The sequence below is a fragment of the Vicugna pacos genome, chromosome 4 (genome assembly GCF_048564905.1).
Source record: "Vicugna pacos chromosome 4, VicPac4, whole genome shotgun sequence".
Lineage (NCBI taxonomy): Eukaryota > Metazoa > Chordata > Mammalia > Artiodactyla > Camelidae > Vicugna > Vicugna pacos.
The window spans coordinates 18,345,084-18,353,938 of NC_132990.1; the positions used below are offsets into that span (position 1 = coordinate 18,345,084).

Here is an 8,855-nt window from a genome sequence, read left to right on the forward strand (position 1 = left end):
CTGGGATGGGGCTGGGGAGCCCTGAAGCTAGACTTGAACAGCTCTGCAGTGGTGCTCACTGAAACACCGGGTTGCTTATTCTGTGTGGCAGAAAGTAAATGTACATTCATGTTGTCAAATGATGCAGAGTCTCAAGTGGTACATACAGAGCAAGCGCCATTGTATGGCGTTCTCATCTTGTTCGTTTGTTTGTTTTTCTTTAAAGAGGGCAGGAAGCAGTTAAGAGGGGCGCTTTGGAGGAAGACGGCGTGGGGCCTGAGCGCTGACTGGGCCGCTTTCTGGCTGCGTGGCCAGGCTTGCGCCTGTTACCTCCCCTCGGGCTACGCATTCTCGTTTATGAAGTGAGAGAGAGAAGCAGTATCTAGCTCAGAGGAGATTTATAAGATTGAAATACGTAACATACGTAGTGGAACCCCTGCCTGGCGCATAGAGGTCTGTAAATGGTGTCTGTTTTTCAATACGATATATAGTATAATTATCAGTATTTTCCAAGAGCAGAAGCATACTTGACAGGTTTGAGTCATGTAATCAGGGGCAGTACCCCGGCCCTCATAATCGTGCACTTGAAGGTGGCTTTAACTATATAACCTTACATGGTTCTTCCTGCTTTTTGTGCTGTTATAAAGCAAACTGCAGTGTTTCAGTGGCTTAGTGCAATAGCGTTCATTTCTTAATGTACCAGTTGAATGGGATGTTGCTGGACGGAGGATAACTTTCCTTCACATGGTGACTGAGATTCCCAGCTTCTTCTGTTTTGTGTCCCTGCCATCCCTTAAGACCTTAGATTTTATTGCTATCACAGAGAAGGGAGAAGCATAAAGGAACATTGTGAGAGGGTTTTCCATGGTTCTGACCTAGAGATGGTGCATATCATTTCTGCTCACATTGCATGGTCTAGAACTAATTCACATCTTCACACCTTACTGCTGAACTTGACGTAGTGAATCTACCTTGGTTGGTGATCATACCTTGTAGGAAGTAGGGTTTGGGGGCAGGTCAGTACCTTTGTGGGAAAAAGACCAACAAGTGGTGTTTGGGGCAACTGTCAGGTGTACCAGGGACATCATCTTTAGGCACCTGGAAAAATGAACCTAGAGCTTCAGTGTGGCCATCCATCCTAAATGAGGATATGTTTGCCTGTATCCGTCTTAGATACTGAGCTGTTAGATGAGGATGCTCAGGGTTAACCTTTCCTTTATGATAAATGCCCAACCCAATTGGAGGGAAAAGACTAGGCTTTTTTTTTTTTGGTATCTTTTTTCAATATACATTTTCTAGAAAACCATGCCTAGTATACATTGGGACTGGATATACCATCACATGATTTATGATTAGTTCCACTGCTGCCCCAAAAAGAGATGAGCCCCTCTTGAATACAAGCGATCTCTGAAGAGTGCAGATCCAGCAGAACCAGGCAGGCCTTCAAGCTTTCCATGTTCCTTATATCATCATAGATCTGGTGCCTGCAAGCTTTTTATGGTGTTTTGGTTTAAGCTGGCCTCAGTGGAGGACTGGAGGACTGGCTGCTTGTGCTTAAACGAAGTTTGTCAACCTCACATCGCAGGGAAGGAGTTTTCTCACGGTCCTCCGAGTCTATAAAAAAGTGTTTATTACCTGCAGCAGTAAAATTATCTTGCTTTGATAGGAGCTCTTGTAGGGCGCAAGGGGGACCCACTAAAAGGTCCTTCTGCCTAAAGATATGAGGGAGGGCATCCTGTCAAAGGGTCTTGTGAGCAATGGTGGGGGTCAGGCCTAGAGGACAAGGGCGTTCAGCTGAGGAATCAGTGTGGGCAGATTTAGGTAGCTCTGAATGACCCAGTGTGTAGATGGAAAAGTAAATAGTTCAGCTGATGGAATGTGGGTTTTAAGTGAGGACTGAACTGGAGATGGAAGGTGATTTGTAAGCAGGCGCCTTAGGCAGGAGGACCCTGTCCTCTTTGCTAAAGATTTTGGACTTATCTTTTGGGTATCGGGGAATCATTGAAGGGAATTCAGCTTGGGAATGACACTGACTTCTGCATCTTAGAAAGATCACTGGCAGAGGATAAAGAACCAACCTGGAAATTCATGTTACATTTTATTTCTGGGCCTCGGAAGTTGGGACATTTCTTTTCGTGGGTTTCAATTATTATCAAACATCTTTGGAGGATCAGTGTGACACAGGCCTAGAAGTGCATTTTTGAGAAGGTGTGGGAGAGACGTGAATTCCTTTGCTCAGCAACTCTGCTTTATACTCTGACCTGAAGAAGATTGAGATCACCAGCCATTCCATCCCAGGGCACTGACACCACCTGGAAAAGGTCACTGGTGCAACCGCCCTGAAAGCTGCCCTCGTGTTCTACTGCTTTGACCTCATATTGTCAGGTAATGTACCTTAGATGAGAAAATACAGTGCTGGCCCAAGTGGGACTTTTTTTTTTTTTTAAGAAGTTTGAGCGGGATGTTTAACCTTTCTGAGTCAGTTTCCTCACCTGCAGACCTGGAGTTAATACCACCTGGCCTGCATAATATAATCAGTTCTGCTGTAATTATTTTGAACCCACTTATTTATTTTGAAACCATTAATTTGTTCTAATATGATCAATATATTAGGGGAAAATTTGATCATGACATGGATTTTATATTTGACGTTGTCTGCAAGAAACATTAGGTGAACACAGAAAACTAGCCAGCTGACCCAGGCCACGTGGGAATACACAGGTCACAAACCCACACCCCAGAAATCTGGCTACTTCACTTCTCTGCAAGGGTTGTCAGCCACAGCCACCCACATCTGGGGGTACGGCTGTCCCTCTGCTCTCAGATAACCCTCCCTCCATCGTGTCACAGTAACTCATGAGCTGCAGCCCGGCTGATGCCCATTTCCATGAGCAAACTTTACGCCTTTTTCAAGGTGAAGGTCCATAAAATTCCATACATCTTTATTGTAGTATTTATGTATTTCTTTATCATTTAATATGTGTAAAGTGCTTCTACTCTTTTTATTAGGGTTCTCTATGTCACTGTCAAAATTTTGTGAGCATAGCGTCCCCAGCTCCAATTTTCCCATGAGCCCTGTGGTTTTTATTGTGCAATTTTTTTTTTGCAGCACAGTGATTTTTAAGAATGCTTGGGTTGAGTTACAGCAAAGCTGACTGTTCTGTAAAATTGTTAGGATGCATACGATAAAATTCTTGGTACAGTATTCATAGTGTGGGCATCCACGCAGGCGGATTTTCTTCCATTCATAAAGCTGTTGGGTGGGGGCCAGATCAGATGGAAAGAATCTTTTCAATTGGCTTGATTATGGGTCACACTTCATTGTCATGTGAGGGGACGGAAGCAGTGGTGACGAGCGTTGCAGCCAGCTCTGCCTGCTCCGTTTACCAGTGCCCCTGATGTGATTGATGCATGTGATTTAGCACCTTAGCTTCACCTCCAGCTAACCCGCCCTTCTATACCCGACATGGTGTTTGGACTGGGAGTCAGTCCTTGAAGATGGCTCCCAGTAGATCCTGCCCAGGGGTTCCTACAGGGAGACTGGAGGCCTGGAAGAGGGGAGAAGGGTGTGTTCCCTCCTGTGTGTGTGTGTGTGTTCTGTTTTCACCCTGGCTGTACTCCTGAGGCTCAGCTTCCAGTTTGTTTGTTGTTTTGACACAGTCAGCACCAGCCAGGCAGCACCTGCTCCTCAGAAGTCTACACCCAGCTCACAGAGCCCCTTCTCCAAGCTTCTAAATATCTTCCCTTTCTTCCCAAGGGGTGGTGATTGCTTCCTTTGGTTTGTATTTCTACATTAGCTCAGTGTTCTCTGTTCACTATGTCGATTCCACAGCACCTGTTTCACCAATTTCTCATATCAGAGTCTCTCTGATAAGGTATTTGATAGGATTTCTGTTCTCCTCCCAGAATCCCAACTGATACAGGACAGAAGATCTGGTGATGCCAGTGTCAGTTGGAGCAGTGGTACAGGAGCAGAAGGTAGGATGGGCGGTTGACAGGCTTGACTGAGAAGCAGTAGCCCAGAGGTCCCATGACGAGGATGCTGGTCCCTTGCCATCGGGGTGGAGAACTTGGGCCTGGAGCCTCAGCTCTGCCATTTAACCAGTTGTCTCTTCAACAGTTTATTTAATCCCCTTAAATCTGAATTTGCTTACCTGAAAAGAAAAAAGAGGGTGATAGTAATGCCGGTGGATGGGGGTTGGGGATAAATGAGACGATGCTTGCGAAGTGCTTCGGGCCGTGGCCGGCACACGAGGAAGCTGAGAGTCGTGGGCTTTCCACTTCCTTGCCGCAGCTCTGCTGCCGGGGGAGTCACCCTGGGGAGCGCCTGTTGACGTCGGTGGCTGCAGTTACTCAAGTTCTTTTGTTTTGGAAGGCAACAAAAGAGGCATTTCATGCCTGTGTTTTCAGCACTGAAGCAAGTGACCATCCCCTTTCTGCACAGATAGCTGACGGTGAGGAAGAGTGACTCACCTCTTTGAAGCTCATTTTAAGCGAAAAGCTTTCTGTGATGACTTGAATTTAGAACGGTGAGTTGGTGAGTTGCTTTGCAGGGGAGTTGCCACGCATCTGTTGAGGAAGTTGGTGACCGTGTCCCAGTGCTTTGTCACACTGATTGGATGTTGGAATGTACTGTGACCTTGAAGGAGCGATGCCACATGCTGAAGACGCCATGATGTCACTAATAAAAGGACGCAGCCACTGCCTTACACTCAAAGAGAAAATCCTGCATTTGAGTGATGGGTATGAATGTGTTCTTTTATAATTGGATGCATGAATGCTGTATTTCCTCGTTTAAATTAAATCTGAGACTAAGCCCCTACCTGCCAAAGTAGAGAGATGCCCAGTGCCAGTTACTGGGGTGAGGATTTTCCTAAGGTTTCCCATGAGTTCCAGAGCCCTGACACAGTTCTGAAATGCTGTGAACGAGTCCTTGTTCCTACCTGTATTGGTTGCCGCTGACTCATTATTTAAGGCAACATGATCCATTTTAAAGGCAAATTGGGCGCAGCAATCATTTGTCAGGGCTCTGAGCTGCAGGATTTGGTTCACCCTTTCCAGGTAAAAATGCACTTAGCATCCTTTTTGCCTTCTCATTTGAAGGAAGGCTAACCCACCCCTCTTCCCTTGCCACCTGCTGCCCCTTTCAACCCCCACGTAAAGTGTTAGAACTCTGATCACAAAGGCATGGCTGCATTCTTATAATAGGGAAAATACTGTTCATGATTTTGCTTCTTAGAGTTGTGAGTAAAATGCAAATGGTCACTTCCATAGACGTCATGCCACCGTCCTGCATGCCAGAAATCACGCTCAAAACTTTGTATCCAGTACCTCTAAACCTCGATCATTTTGCATGGTCTTGACCCTGTTTCATAAATGAGGAAACCAAGTCCCCAGGAATATCAGTGACCTGTCCGAGGACATACGGCTGTGTAAAGAGCTTGGATTAGAGGATTGAATTTTTAATATCTGAGACTTCAGTACATATTTCTTGGTAGATGATTTGATGATTGACTCAAAATGAGAGAGAAAAGTCACTTGGCTGTCTATTTGAAGAACTTTACACCTTGTCATTCTATTTATATTTTAGAGTATTCAGCTTAAGTGTTTTTGCATTTTGCCTTTGAAGAGGAGGACAAGGTGAACGTTAAATACAGATGAAATTGTGACTGCGGCTGAGTGACTCCTCCGGCATGAAGGGTGGTCTCCTGCAGGAAGCCTGCTTGTTTACGTGAATGTCTCAAGACCTGCTTTTGATTTCTGGGCCAGGCCATGTTTGTACGGGCGCAGGTATTTTGGTACATTGGCATTTTTAAGTTGTGGGCCTAGAGCTGTTAAATGTGAAATAGGAGAACCACTGATTGTGAGGATGTGAGCTGCATTGCCAGGACCCCCTTTCTCTTATACCCCCGTGGTGATTTGATGACCTTTTCTTTTTTCCCTCTTGATACATAAAGTGCAGTTAATCCTTGTTTTATGAGCACCCGGCAGCAACAAATAAGGGCTTCTAATTAGGAAATCAATGTATGTTTTTTTTTAAATGGAAGAATTCATCTCATCAAAAAAAAAAAAATTCCACTGTTGTGTGCTTTAAGTGCTTGGGTCATATGACTGAACAAAATTAAGATTTCTACATTCGGCAGATCTTACAGTGTTTTGAGGGGAAATAGGTCATAAATATTATGCATAATATATACACGTATACACATGCATTTAGAAGAAGGAAGACAAGTGTTGTGGATAAAAAAGAATACAGTGATGGACATGAGGAGTCAGGATGAGGAGCATTGAATCATTAAATACATTGGTCCAAAGGATTAGAGTTACATGTACTTAAAATAGATGTTGCTAAATTTGAATACAACTTAACAAAGGATTTGCAAAATGAACTGAGTGCTAGGCCTACTTATTTGACCTGTCATTTCTGTGAGGGATGGTGGCACCTGATAATGGCAGTGGAGATCCGTTCTTTCCAGCCAAAGGTAGACCAATCTTGTTTTCTCTCTGTGACAGTCCGTGGAATTGCCCACAGATAATGGTTTCTCCACAGATATGTTAGATCTAGAAATAAACATCAATTTTTTATAATATGTTATGACTTATGCAGCTTCTGAGCTAATACATTTAATTAATTGGAAAGATTTGGAATAAATTTACTAATATGCTAGATATAATAGCATATAGCACATCTACAATTAATTCTCCATAAATTAATGGTTGTTTCTTTATTTTTATTATTTTTCAAACGTGTTTCCTAGGGACAGTTTTTCAAGCCCTAACACATAATCTTTTTAATGGTGAATGGGAAAAGCCTATTAAATTCGTATTTGGGCAAATGTAAGTAAGCAGTGGTAGGATTAAGTTTGCAAATCTAATTTGAAATCAGTTTCTTTACTCTCCTCACCTGCACTGATAAAGGGACCCATCTTCAACAACTTGTGCAAAGATCTGGCAGTCAGTATTCAATGAGTGTTAGAATTTATTCATCAAATGTATGTTTGGAGCATTTTATCCGTTTCACAAAAGTTACTATTTTTGCATTGGAAAATTTTATCATTCAACTTTTTGACAGTCATCGACCCATCTAAATCAAAGTCAAGTCCCTTGATAGCAATATCATTGCAAGGTATTCTGTTTAACACAACTGTTAATTTTTTTCTGATTTTTTAAAATGGAAATCTGAAGTTTTTGTTTTGACCACAAAAAATTCTTTGTAGGAAATAATCAGGTGCCTTTGAAAGTTGCTTTCTATTTCTTCATTGTTGTATGAATTCTAACCATATGTGTGGAAAGGACGAAGAGAAAAGGCTGAATTGGAACTCTGCTGCTTCCTTTCGTTCAGAAAGAACTCTCTGGCTTCCCCCAACCCCGGCGTTCCTCCAGTATAACACACCCTGCAAAGCACTGCTTGGGAACACAGACGTGCATGTTCACAGCCACTCTGTGCCATCTATAAGGGAGATGGAAAAGAAAACAAAACTGATTTCATCTAAGGAGTTGCCTGGAGGTGGCAGACACGGTGTCCCGTACGGTGATAAGAATGATTCCGCTGATGCCGTGTTCCCTTTTGAGCTCTCTGCACAGCACAGCGCATCACTGTTGCATGTGGAACACGTTTAATCATCTGATCCCTGTTTTACAGGTGAGGAAACTGAAGCCTCGGGTGTCTCTAAGTCTGCCTAAGAACGTGAGTTTCAACTAGTGTGGCTGAGTTTTTTTCTGTGCTTTTTCTCTCTAGGGTGAAGGTGGATGTGAACGCAGGAGTGTGATAGTGTTTCTTGCTCCTTCCTGTGTCCCGGAAATGCTGTCTGTGTCCTTGGAGAAAACTTTCTGGAGCAGCCTTATGATCATGACTCATTTATTCTTCTGTCCTTTCTCACACGTGGCACTTGGCACGGTCTAATGTACATTTATTTGTTTGGAATGGTGTGTTTTTAGTGGTGGCAGAAACTCTGTTTAATTTACTGCTGATTCCCAGCACCTGGAACAATAATATCTGGCTTGCAAGAGTCATTAAATAAATATTTACTGAATGAATGTCTGCGTCCACTCGACCCCAGTTCAGTCTGCTCAAGCCTGTGCTCTGCATTGCTGCAGATTCTAAGATTGAAAGGCTTAACCCCGACCTATACAGGACAGACTTTCCATCCCTCGCCCACTGACTGCCCACTTCACAGAACTGGTCTGGGGCTGCAAAGCTCTCATCACCCGTAGTATACCATTTCTAGCTACGAACAACTTTCAACCACCATGAACTTCATCTTGGATGTCCTTGTGTCTTGAAATTATTCCAAGTCCTTGACATGCTGAATAAAGCCAGTTTAAGAAACCTTCATTTTGTCTATAAAACTAATCAGGAGACTCAGATCATTCAGTCCTAACATCTGTGAACGTCAGTCATTTTGAGAAGCAGAGAAAACTCAACCAGCCAATTTATTTTGATAAACAAGACTGAATAGGTATTCAATGCAAACTGTTAGGGAGTGCCACATGCCCCATAAATCCTTTAAAGAAAAAAATCCCAAAATACCAAAACTAGGTCTTTTTTATTTCTCTTCCTTAGAAATCTTGAACCTAGTATTAAGTTTGCTTTGAGAAAAGAAGAGAAAACATAAAAGGCATTTCTGTCCTAGGCCAGCTCGTGTGCTTCTGCAGGGCCTTCTGGGTTAGAGCAGTCTTTCAGGTGCCTAAGCTCTAGCGGGGATTCTGCTAGGTTGTACTTGTTGAGATGATCTCCCAAATCCTGGCCTTAAAACTTTGATCAGATGATACAAACCGTTGGTCTCTCAGCTGCATCTGGCCCCAAGTCTGTTTTGTTTGGATGTGTTTTACATCTGTCACCAACATTCCAAAATTGGGGCAGTTCATGTTAAAAC

The 8,855-nt window shown here is 43.3% G+C and overlaps 1 long non-coding RNA gene across 2 annotated transcripts; it reads left to right on the top strand.

The window, feature by feature from the left end:
• Window positions 1-4,433: 4,433 nt before the first annotated feature.
• Window positions 4,434-8,016, top strand: LOC140695827 (uncharacterized). Of its 2 annotated transcripts, none has more exons than XR_012071655.1 (4): window positions 4,434-4,722; window positions 5,570-5,769; window positions 7,197-7,621; window positions 7,718-8,016. It is a non-coding gene; the product is annotated as an uncharacterized lncRNA (long non-coding RNA). The 2 variants fall into 2 exon arrangements; XR_012071656.1 differs by having other exon boundaries at window positions 7,322-7,621.
• Window positions 8,017-8,855: the final 839 nt, after the last annotated feature.